Source organism: Neophocaena asiaeorientalis, unplaced genomic scaffold (genome assembly GCF_003031525.2).
Source record: "Neophocaena asiaeorientalis asiaeorientalis breed wild unplaced genomic scaffold, Neophocaena_asiaeorientalis_V1.1 scaffold225, whole genome shotgun sequence".
Classification (NCBI taxonomy): domain Eukaryota; kingdom Metazoa; phylum Chordata; class Mammalia; order Artiodactyla; family Phocoenidae; genus Neophocaena; species Neophocaena asiaeorientalis.
This window is the reverse complement of record NW_020172364.1, coordinates 3121957-3140420: the sequence shown is the minus strand read 5'-3', so window position 1 is coordinate 3140420 and position 18464 is coordinate 3121957. Positions and strand designations below refer to the sequence as shown.

Here is an 18464-nt window from a genome sequence, read left to right as displayed (position 1 = left end):
TTAGTTTTATTGATCTTTGCTATTGTTTTCTTCGTTTCTATTTCACTTATTTCTGCTCTGATCTTTATGATTTCTTTTCTTCTACTGACTTTGCGTTTTCTTTGTTCTTCTTTCTCTAGCTGTTTTATGTTTAGGGTTAGATTGTTTATTTGATATTTTTCTTGTTTCTTGAGGTGAGATTGAGTTGCTATAAACTTCCCTCTTAGAACTTCTTTTGCTGCATCCCATAGGTTGGGTTCTCATGTTTTCATTGTCATTTGTTTCTATGTATTTTTTATTTCTTCTTTGATTTCTTTGGTGATCTCTTGGTTATTTAGTAGCGCACTGTTTAGCCTCCACATATTTGTGTGTTTTACAGTTTTTTTCCTGTAATTGACTTTCAATCTCAGAGCGTTGTGGTCAGAAAAGATGCTGGATATGATTTCAATTTCTTTTTTTTTTTTTTTTGTTTTGTTTTTGGTACGCGGGCCTCTCACTGCCGTGGCCTCTCCCGTTGCGGAGCGCAGGCTCCGGATGCGCAGGCCCAGCGGCCGTGGCTCACGGGCCCAGCCGCTCCGCGGCACGTGGGATCCTCCCGGACCGGGGCACGAACCCGCGTCCCCTGCGTCGGCAGGCGGACTCCCAACCACTGTGCCACCAGAGGAGCCCCTGATTTCAATTTCTTAAATTTTCCAAGGCTTGATTTGTGACCCAAGATGTGATCTATCCTGTAGAATGTTCCATGTGCACTTGAGAAGAAAGTGTATTCTGCCACTTTGGGGTGGAATGTTCTATAAATATCAATTAGATCTATCTGGTCTCTTATGTCATTTAAAGCTTGTGTTTCCTTATTTATTTCCTGTTTGGATGATCTGTCCATTGGTGTAAGTGGGGTGTTAAAGTTTCCTACTATTATTGTGTTACTGTCAATTTCTTCTTTCATGGTTGTTAGCATTTGCCTTATGTATTGACGTGCTCCTATGTTGGGTGTATAAACATAATTATTATATCTTCTTCTTGGATTGATTCTTTGATCATTTTGTAGTGTCCCTCCTCATCTCTTGTAACAGTCTTTATTTTAAAGTCTATTTTATCTGATACAAGTATTGCTACTCCAGCTTTCTTTTGATTTCCATTTGCATGGAATACCTTTTTCCATCCCTTCACTTTCCGTCTGTATGTGTCCCTAGACCTGGAGTGTGTCTCTTGTAGATAGCATATATATGGGTCTTGTTTTTGTATCCATTCAGCCAGTCTGTGTCTTTTGGTTGAGGCATTTAATCCATTTACTTCAAAGTTATTATTGATATGTATGTTTCTATTACCATTTTCTTAATTGTTTTGGGTTTGTCTTTGTGGGTCTTTTTCTTCTCTTGTGTTTCCCACCTAGAGAAGTTTCTTTAGCATTTGTTGTAACCCTGGTTTGGTGGTGCTGAATTCTCTTAGCTTTTGCTTGTCTGAAAAGCTTTTGACTTCTCCATTGAATCTGAATGAGATCCTTTCTGGGTAGATTGACTATTGACTATTTCCTTTCCCATGTTATGGAGGTTTTCAACTATAATCTCTTCAAATATTTTCTCAGACCCTTTCTTTTTCTCTTCTTCTGGGACCCCTATAATTTGAATGTTGGTGCATTTAGTGTTGTCCCAGAGGTCTCTGATATTGTCTTCAATTCTTGTCATTCTTTTTTCTTTATTCTGCTTCTTGGCAGGTATTTCCACCATTTTGTCTTTCAGCTCACTTATTCGTTCTTCTGCCTCAGTTATTCTGTTATTGATTCCTTCGAGTGTATTTTTCATTTCAATATTGTGTTGTTCATCTCTGTCTGTTTGTTCTTTAGTTCTTCTAGATCTCTGTTGAACATTTCTTGTATTTTCTCAGTCTGCCTCCATTCTATTTCTGAGATTCTGGATCATCTTTACTATCATTACTCTGAATTCTTTTTCAGGTAGATTGCCTATTTCCTCTTCACTTATTCGGTCTTGTAGGTTTTTACCTTGCTGCTTCATCTGTGACATATTTTTTTGCCATCTCAGTTTTTTTCTTTTATGAGTGGGATTGTGTTCCTGTCTTACTTGTTGTTTGGCCTGAGGCTTCCAACACTGGAGTTTGTAGGCTATTGGGTAGAGCTGGATCTTGGTGCTGATATGACGAACTCCGTGAGACCTCACTCTGATGAATATTCCCTGGGGTCTGAGGTTCTCTGTCAGTCCAGTGGTTTGGATTCAGAGCTCCCACCACAGGAGCTTCAGCCCGACCCCTGGCTCATAAGCCAAGATCCCACAAGCCACGTGTGGTGGCAAAACAAAACAAAACAAAACAATAACAAAGTAAAAAATAAATTAGGCTAGGAAACTAACAGATATGTTAGGAAAAATATAAAAATAAAAATATAGATAAATCAACAACCAGAAGGTACATCAGAACCACAGTATTAAAAAAGAGGAGGGTAAAGAAAAAAATAAGGGGGGAGGGGGAAGGCCTTGGCTGTGGAGGGCGGGGCCTAAGCAAGGGTGAGGTTTGGGTGGTGGGTTGGGCCTGTGCTTAGGACCCACAGGGCTGGAAGAGGCCCTGGGGGCTATAGGGGTTGAGGCTTAGGCTCAAGGAACAGAAGAGGCCCAGGTGTGCCCCCCACCCCTGGTCTCAGAGGGCAGGGGACCTCGCCTGGGAGCCCAGCAGGCTTCCTGGGCTCAAGTGGGCAGGGCAATTGCCCTCTGCTCCTCTCTCGTTCCTCCCAGATGGCTCCTCCTGCCTGCCTGTCCTGATCTCACCAGGCCTCCCTCCTATGCCCCCAGGGACCCACATGGCCTGGAGGGGGCCTTGGAGTTGGGGTACCAGCTTGGGAGCTCAGCAGGCTCCCCAGCCCCAGTGGGCCAGGCGATCGCCCTCTGCTCCTCTCCCGCTCTTCCTGGAGAGTCCCTCCCACCTGCCGGTCCTGATCTCCCTGGCCTCAGGGGCGCTGATCCTGTCTGGCCTCCACTTCTCCTCCCCCTCAGTCCCTCTGCTTCCTACCAGTTCACTTTGGGGTTCCTCCCATCTCCTTGGGCAACAGAGTCCCCCACCAGCGGCTGGCAGGCGTCCTAGTTGTGGGGAGACGGTAAGTCCGTGTCTTCCCACACCGCCATCTTGACTCCACCTCCCAGCTTGCTTTTAATTAGTATTTGCTTTACATAACTTTTCCTATCTTTTACCTTTAGCTTTTCTGTGTCCTTAGATTTTAGGTGTGTCTTTTAAAAATCCAACTAAACAAATACTAACTACATTGTTGAGTTTAGTACATTTAGATTTATTTTTATTACTAAAATATTTGGATTTATTTCTTCCATCTTATTTCACACTTTGTTTCTTTTTTCCTCCTTTTTGACTTTTGGTTTCATTTAGAATTTTCTTTCCCCATTTCATTTTTCCTTCTCCATTCCTTTGTCTCTCTCTGCCACTTTCTGGCAGAGAAATATTTTCAGCCTTGTCTTCTAAGTCACCAATTCCTTTTTATCTGTCTCTAATTTGCTTTAACTTATCCACTGAAGTTTTCAATAATTATATTTTTTGTTTTTAGAAATTATATTTGCTTCTTCTAATACACCTGGTTATTTTTATAGTCCCTTGTTCAGTGTACAAAATCTTTGCTTATCACAGTGTTGCAGTATGTTTCGCTCTAGTTTCTTCCAGAAGTTTTATAGTTATAATTTTATATTTATGCTAGCTGAGTGACTCTTACATATCAGGCAAATGAGAAAATACCCACATGGAAATGGGTAGGAAAGATGGAGACATACTCTCACTGTAAACCAGTTCCTCCTCCCAGCACAATATCATATGGTCAAGAGGGAACCCTCAACTCTTGAGTGAACCCTCTCCTGAAGAGAGAAGGCTTTGGACCATGCATCTAGCATCCCAACTTTTTTTCATCCCCTTCCTTGTTACAAGAAGGATTTAAAATATTATACCCTTTAACTGAGGGTATAAAGGGAGATAAGCAAGTACTGTTAAATTATCTAGTTTAATGCATGATTGAAGGCAATCTGCTGATGTTCTTTTATTTTTATTTTATTATTTTTTAAACTTTTTTTTGGCTGTGCCCTGCAGCATGTGAGATCTTAGTTCCCTGACCAGGGATAGAACCCACACCCCTGCATTGGAAGCATGGAGTCTTAACCACTGGACTGCCAGGGAGGTCCCCCAATGTTCTTTTAATATCAGTAAGTGAGCAGTGATTTTAACTAATGTAAGTTTGAGTCTGTTAACTCCTAAATAAGACTACAATTACTAACCTAAAAGTAGTTAAATGAAAACCTATACAGCAATGAATATGAACAAACTATCGCTATTCACACAACATAGCTAAATCTCACAAACATAATATTGAGGAAAAAAAGCCAGACATAAAAGAATACATACTGTAATTCCATTAATCTAAAATCCTAAAACACGCTAAACGAGTCTAGAAGTCTGGTTAGTGATTATCTTCAGAGAGAATAAATGGGAGTAATGATTGGGAGGGGCCCCAAGGAGTGTTTTTCCTAAAGTTGTTCTATTTCTTCACTGGGGTGGTGGTTATGCAGGTGTGATCAATTTTAAAAATTCATTGAGTGGTACACATAGATGCATACACTTTTCTGTATGTATGTTGTATCGCAATACAAAGTTTAATTTAAAAAGTTATGTGAAGGAAGAAAAACCTTCTTTATTATGTAAGGTTTCGGCATGCCAGCTGTGTGTTGCACTTAATATGTTAAAAGGCTGAGTTAAAGATTCAAGATATTGCTTAAGAATTATTGAATACTGAAATAAGAAACTACTTTGGGTGACTAAATGTCTCAGACTGGCTTAAATAATACATGAAAGATGGAATGCCAAGATGGGATAAAGGGACTACACCTAGAGCTAATAGACACTGATTCTTGGCTGGCTGGTGTTCATTCATGCATTTAATAGTTCAACAAGTCTATTAAGCACTTATGATGTGTCAGGCATCATGATCATGGTACCATATACTGAACTGTAAAAATGGATGAGACATTGTACCTGACCTTTAGGAAGGCACACTCTCCAAGTGGAGGCAGAAATATAAATAAATCCCTGAAATCTATTCATCTAACTGAATATAATTAAAACATAATCCAGATATTCATCCTTCATATTCTTTCATTTCCCTTTCAATTTCTCTCTCTCCTCAGGCCCTTGCTCCCAGCTAGCTGTTAAGAGTCCTCCGTAGGATATCTGCTGGTGGCGGTGTGAAGTACTGTTAATACGGAACTCTTTTTTAAAAAATAGGTTGTTGTTGGTTTTTTGGGTTTTTTTTGTAAAAATAATACATGCTCATTGAAAACACAGACAAGGATATAAAAGAAGATAGCAATCACTGATAATCCTATTATGCAGGACAAAATTTGCTCTATTTTTTTTTTTGGTGTCTAGCCACCCATACCTTTTTCTCTGCATTTCTATCTAGCACTCTATTTTTTAAAAGAGAAATTATGTATACATAGTGTTTTGTAACTTGTTTTCTCCACTTTATATATCATGGACCTGTTTCCATGGTTTTAACAGAGATCTGTATTCTCACTTTAAGTGGCTACAAAGCATTCCATTGTGTGGCTGTACAACTATGTAACCTGAACCCTTTAATTGAGGCCCTTAACTAGTCTTCCTGGCCCTCCTCCAGGCATGTATATTCAGAAGGCCCTCTCTATTTGATTTTGTGAAATCAGAAGAACTGTCAGAGTAAAAAATGACACAAAAGAAAATGAAATGGAAATGGTTGATGAAAGGGACATTTTGCAATTATAAGTATTTTATAGTAATTTCTTGCAAATGAGATTGACCTTTTCATTCCTTTGAATCTCTGAAAGTGCCTGAGAGACTTAAAATCAAATTAGATTACACCTGTTTAGGGTGAAGTATCAAAGCTTCTGCAAGAGAACTCTTTACCTCAGTGTTTGTGGAGCTATAATAAATGTACTGAGGAGCCAGTGCTTCCTGGAAAGTCATTTTTGTTTTTGTCTTCTTTAACTTATTTAATTAATTAATTTATTTTTGGCTGTATTTGGTCTTCGTTGCTGTGCCTGGGCTTTCTCTAGTTGAAGCAAGCGGAGGCTACTCTTTGTTGCTGTGTGCGGGCTTCTCATTGCGGTGGCTTCTCTTGTTGTGGAGCACGGGCTCTAGGCATGCGGGCTTCAGTAGTTGTGGAACGCAGGCTCAGTAGTTGTGGCTTGCGGGCTGTAGAGCACAGGCTCATAGTTGTGGTGCATGGGCTTATTTGCTCCACGGCATGTGGGATCTTCCCGGACCAGGGCTTGAACCCGTGTCTCCTGCGTTGGCAGGTGGATTCTTAACCACTGTGCCACCAGGGAAGCCCTGGAAAGTCGTTTATTGGGACAGTCAATCAGGGAGAGACTCCACTGACCCCGATCTTCAGTGGTAAGGGAGTCAGAGGTTAGGTGTGGCTAAGGAACACCGAAAGTGTGCAGGATTGAGGACTGTGCATATGAGAAGTCAGGAGATTGTCTAGGGCTGTTCTAAACCTGCTCGGTAGGGCCCTGTTGGAGTTTTTGGAATATAGAGGGGACATGGTAGTCACTGGGGGTGTTTAAGATTAGGAAAGGGCCTGTGTCTGGCTGGCGCTAAGACCAAGAGAAACTTCAAGCTGTGGTTTGCAGGGAGAGGTGGGTGTGGATGTCTGCCTAGGTGTTCCAGAGGATGATGACTGTGACGATGGAGGGGGCCAGGAAGAGCAGGTAGAGGCTGAAGAGCAGGGTATCCATCATGTGGCTGAACCGCATCCACAGGCTGACCGAGTGCTGCTTCTGAGCCTCGTCCTCCTGCTGGGCCCTCGCTGACCCAGGGCACCCATTTAGCTCTGCCTCCCTGGGACCTGGCGCCTTCCCCACCAACTCCACGGGCTCCTTCACACCTACGGAGAGACAGAGACTCAGCTGTGGGCTGCCAAGGTCAGCTGGGGGGTTGTGGGGGCAGGAAGGAGGCAGGAGCAGAGAAGGGAAGGTGATGAGAGGACGCGTGGGCCGTGCTGATTTCGCTCACCAGGCAGGTGGGCAGGGCTGAGACCCAGGCCTGTGTTCCCTTCTGGGGCGCAGCGGGGCAGCGTTTCCTTGGGCTGGTACAGTGTAGAAGCAGGGAATGGGGCCAGCGAGGCCTGGGTGGGGGCTGGGTGGTGGCCAGATGCAGCAGGTAGGTGATGAAGATGGTCTCCAGCAGGCGGATCACCATCAGTGACAGACACTGGGCAAAATAGACACCTGAAGGCAAAGCAAACTATAAATAAATCTGGGCAGATTCCTCACTACAATTTTTTTTCCCCCAAATCCAATCTTTCCTCAGAATCCATTCCCTCCTTAAGTGGAGAGGCAGCGGTTCTCCTGCTACCTGCCTCCCACCATGTCCCCTGCTGCCTTTGCTTCCCCGGAAAGTGGGAGGGACCATACTGATGAGAGGGGGCGCCACTGGCAGGGAGTAAGTCATTCAACGTCATGAGCAGGAAGACGTTGTAGCCCAGCAGGAGTGTCATCTTGAATGGGGCGGGGTTCTCACTTTCTGCTGGCAGGAAGAAGCTGAGGGCGTCGGTGGCTATCAGAAAGCTCCTGGGCACCAGGGGGCTTATGACATAGAGACTGGGCCTGCGCCTGACGGCCACCTGGTGGGGAGGAGTGTGGAGGATGTGGCAAATAACCGATGCCAGAGGGCTCAACTCTTTCTCTCTCTCTCTCTCTCTCTCTCTCTCTGTATATATATATTTTAAATTTATTTTATTTATTTATTTTTGGCTGTGTTGGGTCTTCGTTGTGGTGTACGGGCTTCTCATTTCAGTGGCTTCTCTTGTTGTGGACCACGGGCTCTAGGCGTGCGGGCTTCAGTAGTTGTGGAACGCAGGCTCAGGAGTTGTGGCGCCCTGGCTTAGTTGCTCCACGGCATGTGGGATCTTCCCGGATTAGGGCTTGAACCCGTGTCCCCTGCATTGGTGGGTGGATTCTTAACCCCTGCACCACCAGGAAAGTCCCTCAACTCTATATTTGATTATCCAATCCTTGCTGATGTCCAGTTAGGCTGGCCATGGGATGACCTCGTTGGGTAACAGATGCATTTAATTGTGACCTCTTCTAAAGTGCCCCCAATTTTGTTGTCTAATTTTCCCTTATGTTCCACCTGCTGGGAACACAACTGTAGAATTTTAGGGGCAAGTGGGGCACTTTGGAGCATTGGACAGGACCGCCCATTCTTACAACAGCCCAGCTGCTCTTCCTCTCTGCAGGGCAGAGGCCTTGGGGATCCTTCTTGAGGGCAGTTATGGTAGGGGGTAGTTCCATACTACCAGCTTAACCCCCTGGAACTATTTTTACATCCCAAAGGGCCTTAGATCAAGAGGAAAATCACAGAGCAACTGGGCTCCGAAGTCAAACAGGGGCCCCTGGACTTACAAAGAACATGATCTGGTCATATAGGTTGCTGTCCACCAACGTCTCTGGGGTGGCCTTGTCGATATTCAGGAGCTACCACTCCCCCAGGTCAGAATGATGTTATGAGACGTGTCTGTTATCACCCACAATTCCTTATCCATGCCCAGGAGCATGCTGTCCACTGCAAGGGAGGCTGGGGCCGCTCAGTCCAGAAGTCTCCTCAAGTCTCCTGTACACAAGATTCAATTCCTCCTTCACTGAGCTTCTTCAACAAATTCTCTTCTCTGTCCTTTAAAGCAGGGCATCCAGGGTGTCTCAGATGGGTCACAGGACCAGCAATTCACATATGTGTGGGCTGCAGCATTGGGAGTTTCTTTGTTGTTGTTGAAGTCAAAGTTATGGGAAGATTAGATATGACTCAAACATGAGTCAAGAACTTTCCTGTTTTTCTTCTCAATTTCCCAATTCTATGATGTTGTTTTAGTGGACTCAGTCTTGAACAGCTCAATATTTTTATAATTACACACAGGCCTATTATAATGATTAATTTATCCAATTCTGCCACAGGATACCTGGTGGCATTCAGTTACGTTAATTACCAGTTTAAGTGTGTTAGCTATTAATGTTAAAAGGTTTGAACTAAAAATTATAGATGTGCAGCAACTCAGGGTCAGGTGGGCCTCTTTGGTGCAAGGGCCATCTAAGATCTAAAGTAGTAGTATTTATTTATTTATTTATTTTATTTATTTACTTTATTGAGGAATTAAAGCAGTAGTTCTTAACCCTCTCTGCACATTAGCACCACCTGGGGAGATATAAAAAATCACAGTAACTGAGCCCCACCTGGAACAATTAAATTGGAATTTCTGAGGTAATGCATAGTTATTGGTATTTTTAAAAAGCTTCAGTGGGTAGCCAGAGTCGAGAAACACTAATGTAAAACCTTCCTAAGTAACACCTACATCATTTAAATATCTTCCCCTTGAACCTTAAATGGTTACCAAAATGTGTCTCGCTCACCTGTGTAGAGGAGGGAACTGAAGGTGAACGTGAAGTTCTATTGGTCAAAAGGAAAGTGGAAGATGTCCAGATTACAGGTGCTGGTTACCTTCATTGGCCTGTCGTACTGTATTTGACCTTCGCTGCTGACATAGGCGGTGAGATCTGGAGGTCCCTGATCCACATCCACGCTGCTTGTGAGAGTCAGGGAGAGGTGGGTGCTGTGGGTGCCTTCATCAGCTTTTGACTCCCTTCCATCCCAGGTCTTCCCCTACTGTGCTCCTTTTGGGCTCTTTCTCTAAGGTCACTCTCTCATCTCTTCTGCTCATAGTGTTTTGTGGGAGCCACCTAACAGAGACTGTGCCCCAGTCTGAATCTGTTGGTGTCCCCATGCCGTGCACTGACCCTCAGCTGTTCTTTGCAGATGGGCTTCATGCTGGCTTTCCCCCACCCAGATACGCACGATTCCATGATGATGATGTCTGGGAGCCACAGGTTCTCAGCTGATACAGTGTGTATCATTTTTATGTGATCTTTTGTGTGATCTTCATCTCTTTCCATAACATTTAAGGTATGTACCCAGCCTGGGAACAAATATTCCCTCATGGAGGCAATCCCTCAGATGGATTGCCACCCTCTGTTAGTATTTTACCTACTCCTTCAGGGCTACTCTTTTCATAGACGCCATATCAAAGGAAAAAGACAGGGAGGGTAGGTTGAGGGTGTGGTAGAGGAGGCACTGGAGGACAGTGAAAACGTAGAATTGGAGAGGTGGTGTAATGGGACAGTTTGGTAGATCTCTATGCATTCAGGGAGAGAGGAGGTCTGTGTGTCCTGAGCAGTGGAATGTCTTTCTGTTTGTCACCAAAAGGAAATCAAAACACTGACATTATGGAAGAACTATTTAACATGTTAATTCTAATGTCCTTCAAGTGCCAGAAGGAAGTTCCTAGATATCCTTCAGAACCACACTCTGGTCTTCCCGGTTCTTGCCCCATCTTACCTTGAAGCAGGAGGCTGATAGTGAAGCACAAGACGATTCCCCTCCTAGCAGGCCACCCCCCTTCCATCCTCCTCTTCTGGACTCTTCTCTGGGGACTCACCAGGAGCCCCTAAACCCTGGGGCTTAAAGGAGCTCGAACCACCCCTTGGTTCCTGGTTTTGAATACTGCTCATGACAAGTGACCACACCCTGGTGAGAGGCTGTGGCCAGAGAGGTCACAGCAGAGTGTCCTGCTTTGCCCCTGTCCAGGTATGCTTTCTGGGCTCCAGGAAGGGAGAAAGTTGGGCCAAGATTAAGGGAGAAGCATCCTGTTTGGCAGCTCTGTGCTGAGATCAATAACAAAATAACTCGCTCTAATAATAGAGCATGGGCTGGGGAAATATGAATTATTATTTTTCTAAGGCCAAGGAATCTTCAGATTTGGAAAGGTGACAATATGTAGTGATTTGGTTATGTATTCATTCAGAATAATTGCAAATACCAAATTATAAATCTTGATTCATAGCTTCATTATCTACTGTTCATATTTTTCCAACATTCCACAGCTAGATTTCCTCTCTCCAGTCTTTCTGCCTCCCTAATTCATTCTCCCCCAGACTAATGTTCTCCATACAATTTTTTACTCTATGCATTGATTACATGATAATTAGATGTCACAAAACAGACAGCAGATCTGTTTTTAACATCTTTGTGTTGTCAATAGTGTTATACATTATCATAAACTAGTCATCTCAGCTAGCATAAATATTAATGGCCTGTGTCAATGTTATGTCTTATGTCACATCTCTGTAGAAAAACACAATCGGACCAAATGAGTGAATTGGGGCATTGTTATATCAAGTATCTTAGCTACATTTCCAGAAAGTTAGAAATTTTTTCCTTGCAGAAAGGGTGAAGAGTAAGACCTAGAGTACAAAAGAAACTTTGTTTAGAATGGACGATCATGACAGCCCAAAATAGAAACTGCTAAGGTAGGCAGGAATGACTTAGGGGCCCAAAGTGGGAAAGTATAGGACAGAAGGCTGAAATATCTTTTGTTTAAAGTTTGAAATGTCTGCAGTCCTTCAGCCCCACCAGCTCTGTAAGTCATTTCTTCCCTTCTTTGGAAACTTGACCAAAGGATTGGGCCATAATGTCATGTAGGACCAAAGTACTACTGTGTCCACATGGACACACTCATGGGGCACCGGACTCTTGGACTGGCCAAGAGTGAAGGGCTTTCAAGGGACACTTGAGTTCCACGGGTAGGCTAGGCTCCCAGACCTTGGATCTAGGAAAGGAGGGTTAACTTCAAACCCTGCTGAAAGTGGCTGAAGACAGTTGACATATATCTTGTTTTTATCAAAGTTGGCTGAAAAACGGGACCTAAGTCCCAATTGGACTTAGAAGTAGATATAGCTGCGAGGAAGTGGAGGTGATAGAGGCAGGAGAAATAAAGCAGTAAGGCACAGGTTTCTTCCGACCTGGGGAGTCAGAGCTTCAACTCTGGGATCTGGAAATCTCAGAAGCTATTGCTCCTGCTGCTGCTGCTGCAGGTGGTAACTAACATATTGAGTACTTTACTGTATGCCAGGCGTTGTATACTTCATTTTATGTAGTTCCCCAACAGTCCTACAATGCAGGTATTGGATAGGAGTATGTAGAAAAAAGAAATAGAGCCAAGTAAATAGAGAGATGGCAATTGGACCTTGTATTTTCTGATCATAATTTAGAACATAATAAATTTAAGGCAAAATAAATTTTGTCATTAACTGCAAGAATCACAAACACCCACAATCTATTGATCATCTTTTTTTTTTAAAACATCTTTATTGGAGTATAATTGCTTTACAATGTTGTATTAGTTTCTGCTGTATAACGAAGTGAATCAGCTATATGTATACATATATCCCCATAGCCCCTCCCTCTTGCACCTCCCTCCCACCCACCCTATCCCACCCCTCTAGGTGGTCACAAAGCACCAAGCTGATCTCCCTGTGCTATACAGCTGCTTCCCACTAGCTGTCTATTTTACATCTGGTAGAGTATATATGTCAGTGCTACTCTCTCACTTCGTCCCAGCTTACCCTTCCCCCTCCCTGTGTCCTCAAGTCCATTCTCTACATGTGCGTCTTATTCCTGTCCTGCCCCTAGGTTCATCAGAACCATTTCTGTTTTTTTTTAGATCCCATATATATGTGTTAGCATATGGTATTTCTTTTTCTCTTTCTGACTTACTTCACTCTGTATGACAGACACTAGGTCCATCCACCTCACTACAAATAACTCAATTTTGTTTCTTTTTAGAGCTGAGTAATATTCCATTGTATATATGTGCCACATCTTCTTTATCCATTCATCTGTCGATAGACACTTAGGTTGTTTCCATGTCCTGGCTATTGTAAATAGTGCTGCAATGAACATTGGGGTACATGTCTCTTTGAATTATGGTTTTCCCAGGGTATATGCCCAGTAGTGGGATTGCTGGGTCATATGGTAGTTCTCTTTTCAGTTTTTTAAGGAACCACCATACTGTTCTCCATAGTGGCTGTATTAATTTACATTCCCACCAACAGTGCAAGAAGGTTCCCTTTTCTCAACACCCTCTCGAGCATTTATTGTTTGTAGATTTTTTGATGATGACCATTCTGGCCAGTGTGAGGTGATACCTCATTGTGGTTTTGATTTGCATTTCTCTAATGATTAGTGATGAGCATCCTTTCGTGTGTTTGCTGGCAACCTGTATATCTTCTTTGGAGAAATATCTATTTAGGTCTTCTGCCCATTCTTGGATTGGGTTGTTCGTTTTTTTGATATTGAGCTGCATGAGCTGTTTGTATATTTTGGAGATTAATCCTTTGTCAGTTGCTTCATTTGCAAATATTTTCTCCTATTCTGAGGGTTGTCTTTTCGTCTTGTTATGTTTTCCTTTGCTATGAAAAAGCTTTTAAGTTTCATTAGGTCCCATTTGTTTATTTTTGTTTCCATTTCTCTAGAGGTGGGTCAGAAAGGATCTTGCTGTGATTTATGTCATAGAGTCTTCTGCCTATGTTTTCCTCTAAGAGTTTTATGGTGTCTGGCCTTACATTTAGGTCTTTAATCCATCTTGAGTTTATTTTTTTGTATGGAGTAAGGAAGTGTTCTAATTTCATCTTTCTGCATCTATTGAGATTATCATATGGTTTTTATCCTTCAGTTTGTTAATATGGTGTATCACATTGACTGATTTGTGTATATTGAAGAATCCTTGCATTCCTGGGATAAACCGCCGTTGATCATGGTATATAATCCTTTTAATGTGCTGCTGGAATCTGGTTGCTAGTATTTTGTTGAGGATTTTCACGTCTATGTTCATCAGTGATATTGGCCTGTAGTTTTCTTTCTTTGTGACATCTTTGTCTGGTTTTGGTATCAGGGTGATGGTGGCCTCGTAGAATGCGTTTGGGAGTGTTCCTCCCTCTGCTATATTTGGGAAGAGTTTGAGAAGGATAGGTGTTAGCTCTTCTCTAACTGTTTGATGGAATTCACCTGTGAAGCCATCTGGTGTTGGGCTTTTGTTTGCTGGAAGATTTTTTTTTTATCCTTTTACAAAAAATATTTATTTATTTTTAAAATATGTATTTGGTTGTGCTGGGTCTTAGTTGAGGCAGGTGGTCTCCTTAGTTGCAGCTTCCAGGCTTCTTAGTTGTGGCATGCGAACTCCTAGTTGTGGCATGCATGTGGGATCCAGCTCCCTGACCAGGGAATGAACCCCGGGCCCTCTGCATTGGGAGGGCAGAGACCTAACCACTGCACCACCAGGGAAGTCCCTGTTGGAACATTTTTAATCCCAGTTTCAGTGCTTGTGATTGGTCTGTTCATATTTTCTATTTCTTCCTTGTTCAGTCTTGGAAGGGTGTGGTATTCTAAGAATTTGTCCATTTCTTCCAGGTTTTCCATTTTATTGGCATATGGTTGCTTGTAGTAGTCTCTCATGATCCTTTGTATTTCTGCAGTGTCAGTTGTTACTTCTCCTCTTTCATTTCTAATTCTGTTGATTTGAGTCTTCTCCCTTTTATTCTTGATGAGTCTAGCTAATGGTTTATCAATTTCGTTTATCTTCTCAAGGAACCAGCTTTTAGTTTTATTGATCTTTGCCATTGTTTCCTTCATTTCTTTTTCATTTATTTCTGATCTGATCTTTATGATTTTTTTCCTTCTGCTAACTTGGGTTTGGTTTTTTTGTTGTTGTTGTTCTTCTGTCTCTAATTGCTTTAGGTGTAAGGTTAGGTTGTATATTTGAGATTTTTCTTGTTCCTTGAGGTAGGATTGTATTGCTATAAAATTCCCTCTTAGAACTGCTTTTGCTGCATCCCATACATTTTGGGTCATCATGTTTTCATTGTCATTTGTTTCTAGGTACTTTTTGATTTCTTCAGTGATCTCTTATTTAGTAGTGTATTGTTTAGCCTCCATGTGTTTGCATTTTTTAGTTTTTTCCCTGTAATTGATATCTAGTCTCATAGCATTGTGGTTGGAAAAGATACTTGATACGATTTTAATTTTCTTAAATTTTCCGAGGCTTGATTTGTGACCCAAGATATGATCTATCCTGGAGAATGTTCCATGAGCACTTGAGAAGAAAGTGTATTCTATTGTTTTTTTTCATCACTTTAAATATGTCCTGCCATTCCCTTCTGGCTTGCAGAGTTTCTGCTGAAAGATCAACTGTTAACCTTATGGGGATTCCCTTGTATGTTATTTGTTGCTTTTCCCTTGCTGCTTTTAATATTTTTGCTTTGTATTTAATTTTTGATAGATTGATTAATATGTGTCTTGGCGTGTTTCTCCTTGGATTTATCCTGTATGGGACTCTCTGTGTTTCCTGGACTTGATTGACTATTTCCTTTCCTATACTAGGGAAGTTTTCAACTATAATCTTTTCAAATATTTTCTCAGTCCCTTTCTTTTTCTCTTCTTCTTCTGGGACCCCTATAATTCGAATGTTGGTGCATTTAATGTTGTCCCAGAAGTCTCTGAGACTGTCCTCAATTCTTTCCAATTTTTTCTTTATTTTGCTCTGCAGTAGTTATTTCCACTATTTTATCTTCCAGGTCTCTTATCCGTTTTTCTGCCTCAGTTATTCTGCTATTGATTTCTTCTAGAGAATTTTTAATTTCATTTATTGTGTTGTTCATCATTGTTTGTTTGCTCTTTAGTTCTTCTAGGCCCTTGTTAAACATTTCTTATATTTTCTCCATTCTATTTCTAAGATTTTGGATAATCTTTACTATCATTATTCTGAATACTTTTTCAGGTAGACTGCCTATTTCCTCTTCATTTGTTTGGTCTGGTGGGTTTTTACCTTGCTCCTTCATCTGCTGCATATTTCTTTGTCTTCTCATTTTGTTTAACTACTGTGTTTGGGGTCTCCTTTTTGCAGGCTGCAGGTTTGTAGTTCCCATTGTTTTTGATGTCTGCCCCCAGTGGGTGAGGTTGGTTCAGTGGCTTGTGTAGGCTTTCTGGTGGAGGAGACTGGTGCCTGTGTTCTGGTGGCTGGGACTGGATCTTTTCTTTCCGGTGGGCAGGGCCACGTCTTGTGGTGTGTTTTGGGGTGTCTGTGAACTTAGTATGATTTTAGGCCACCTCTCTGCTAATGGGTGGAGTTGTGTTCCTGTCTTGGTAGTTGTTTGGCATAGGGTGTCCAGCACTGGAGCTTGTTGGCTGTTGGGTGGAGCTGGGTCTTAGTGTTGAGACGGAGATCTCTGGGAGAGCTCTCGCTGATTGATATTACGTGGGTCCAATATCCTGGACTCAGCTCTCCCACCTTGGAGGCTCAGGCTTGACACCAGGCCGGAGCACCAAGACCCTGTCAGCCACACAGCTCAGAAGAAAAGGAAGAAAAAAATCAAATCAAATCAGATTAAAATAATAATAATAATAAAATATAAAATTAATAAAATTTAAAAAAAAGAGAGCAACCAAACCAATAAACAAATCTACCAATGATAATAAGCACTAAAAGCTAAACTAAGATAAACATACAAATCAGAAACAAATCAATTGCAGACAGCAAACCCCAAGTCTACAGTTGCTCCCAAAGTCCACTCCCTCCATTTTGGGAACATTCATTGTCTATTCAGGTGTTCCACAGATGCAGGGTTCATCAGGTTGATTGTGGGGATTTAATCCGTTGCTCCTGAGGCTGCTGGGAGAAATTTCCCTTTCTCTTCTTTGTTTGCACAACTCCTGGCGTCAACTTTGGTTTTGGCCCTGCCTCTGCGTGTAGGTCGCCCTCAGGCATCTGTTTCCTGCCCAGACGGGAGGGGGTTAAAGCAGCGGATGAGTAGGTCTCTCTTGCTCTCTCAGGCTGGGGAGAGGGAGGGATACAGTAGTCATAATTGGAATGCGGGGTGAGCCTGCAGTGGCAGAGGCCGGCATGAAGTTGCAACAGCCCGCGGCGCACCGTGTGTTCTCCCGGGGAAGTTGTCCCTGGATCTTGGGACCCTGGCAGTGGTGGGCTGCACAGGCTGCCGGGGGTGGGGTGTGGATAGTGACCTGTGCTTGCACACAGGCTTCTTGGTGGCAGCGGCAGCAGACTTAGCGTTTCTTGCCTGTCTCTGGGGTGCAAGCTGGTGGCCACAGCTCGCGCCTGTCTCTGGAGTGTGCTTAGGTGGTGCTCTGCCTTCTGTGGGCACATGGGGAAGGAATCCCCTCTCCTTGCATAACCCGAAACAATGGTCTCTTGCCTCTTCGGCAGCTCCAGACTTTTTCCCAGACTCCCTCCTGGCTAGCCGTGGCGCACTAGCCCCCTCAAGCTGTGATCACACAGCCAACCCCAGTCCTCTCCCTGGGATCTGACCTCTGAAGCCCGAGCCTCAGCTCCCAGCCCCTGCCCACCCCGGTGGGTGAGCAGACAAGCCTCTCAGGCTAGTGAGTGCCGGTTGGCACTGATCCTCTGTGCGGGAACCTCTCTGCTTTGCTGTCTGCACCCCTGTTGCTGTGCTCTCCTCCGTGGCTCTGAAGCTTCCCCCACCCCCACCTGCCATCCGCCAGTGAAGGGGCTTCCTAGTGTGTGGAAACCTTTCCTCCTTCACAGCTTCCTCCTAGAGGTACAGGTGCCGTCCCTATTCTTTTGTCTCTGTTTTTTCTTTTTTCTTTTGCCCTACCCAGGTACGTGGGGAGTTTCTTGCCTTCTGGGAAGTCTGAGGTCTTCTGCCAGCATTCAGTAGGTGTTCTGTAGGAGTTGTTCCACATGTAGATGTGTTTCTGATGTATCTGTGGGGAGGAAGGTGATTTCCATGTCTTACTCCTCCGCTATCTTGAAGGTCCCCCCTATTGATCATCTTATATAAAAATACCTAAAATGATGAATTAGGGACCATTTTCAAGTAAAACAATAAAAATGATAGTACTTAAAATAACCAGGGTTGCAGGTTTTCCAATGCTTGTGGCTTTTTAACAAGCCATATAAGAATCACATAGTTTTTCAGCATGAATATTGGGACTCTTTCTACCTTCAGAATTCTTTACATGTACAGGGTACTTTTCACATTGGCCAGTCCTGCATCTCAGACAAATTAGTAAGCGCCTGGAATGCTTGTTTAGGAGGCATACTAGCTTAGGCTAGCTCTCGCTTAGAGTTAATGCCAGGACAGAGTTCCTTGTTACAAATGTGGTTTGGGCATCCCTCCTGGGTATGCCTGCCTCCTCCTTCTCTTCTCCACTAGGCTCTCAGATAGGGGAAGTTAACTATATTTAGACAGAGCTGCAGTAGCTGGATTATCATTTTCTGAGCCCATTAGGAATAGTTGTCCTCAACATTCTCTGGACTATCCTGGGGAGTCTCTAAGACTCCCATTTTAGCTCCAGATGCATGTCTCTCCTAAGCCAAGCTGTGGGCTTTCATGGTGACTCAGAACTAGGAGATGGTTCAGAAACTCTTAGCTGATTCAGGGGTCATCGTGGAAGGGTCAGGGACTTCCTCCACTCTCAGCTTTCTCTGGGCATCTTTGGAGCCTCCATCTTGGGTTCATATATCTTTAGGATTCTTGGGCACTCAGTCATGGCACCTAAAAAACAGCAGCTCTGAACTTGGGCTTTAGCTGCCTCCT

At 43.2% G+C, this 18464-nt stretch overlaps 1 pseudogene; it reads right to left on the bottom strand.

Annotated features, from left to right (window-relative positions):
* Positions 1-6662: 6662 nt before the first annotated feature.
* On the bottom strand, positions 6663-9911 carry LOC112414798 (5-hydroxytryptamine receptor 3C-like; annotated as a pseudogene).
* Positions 9912-18464: the final 8553 nt, after the last annotated feature.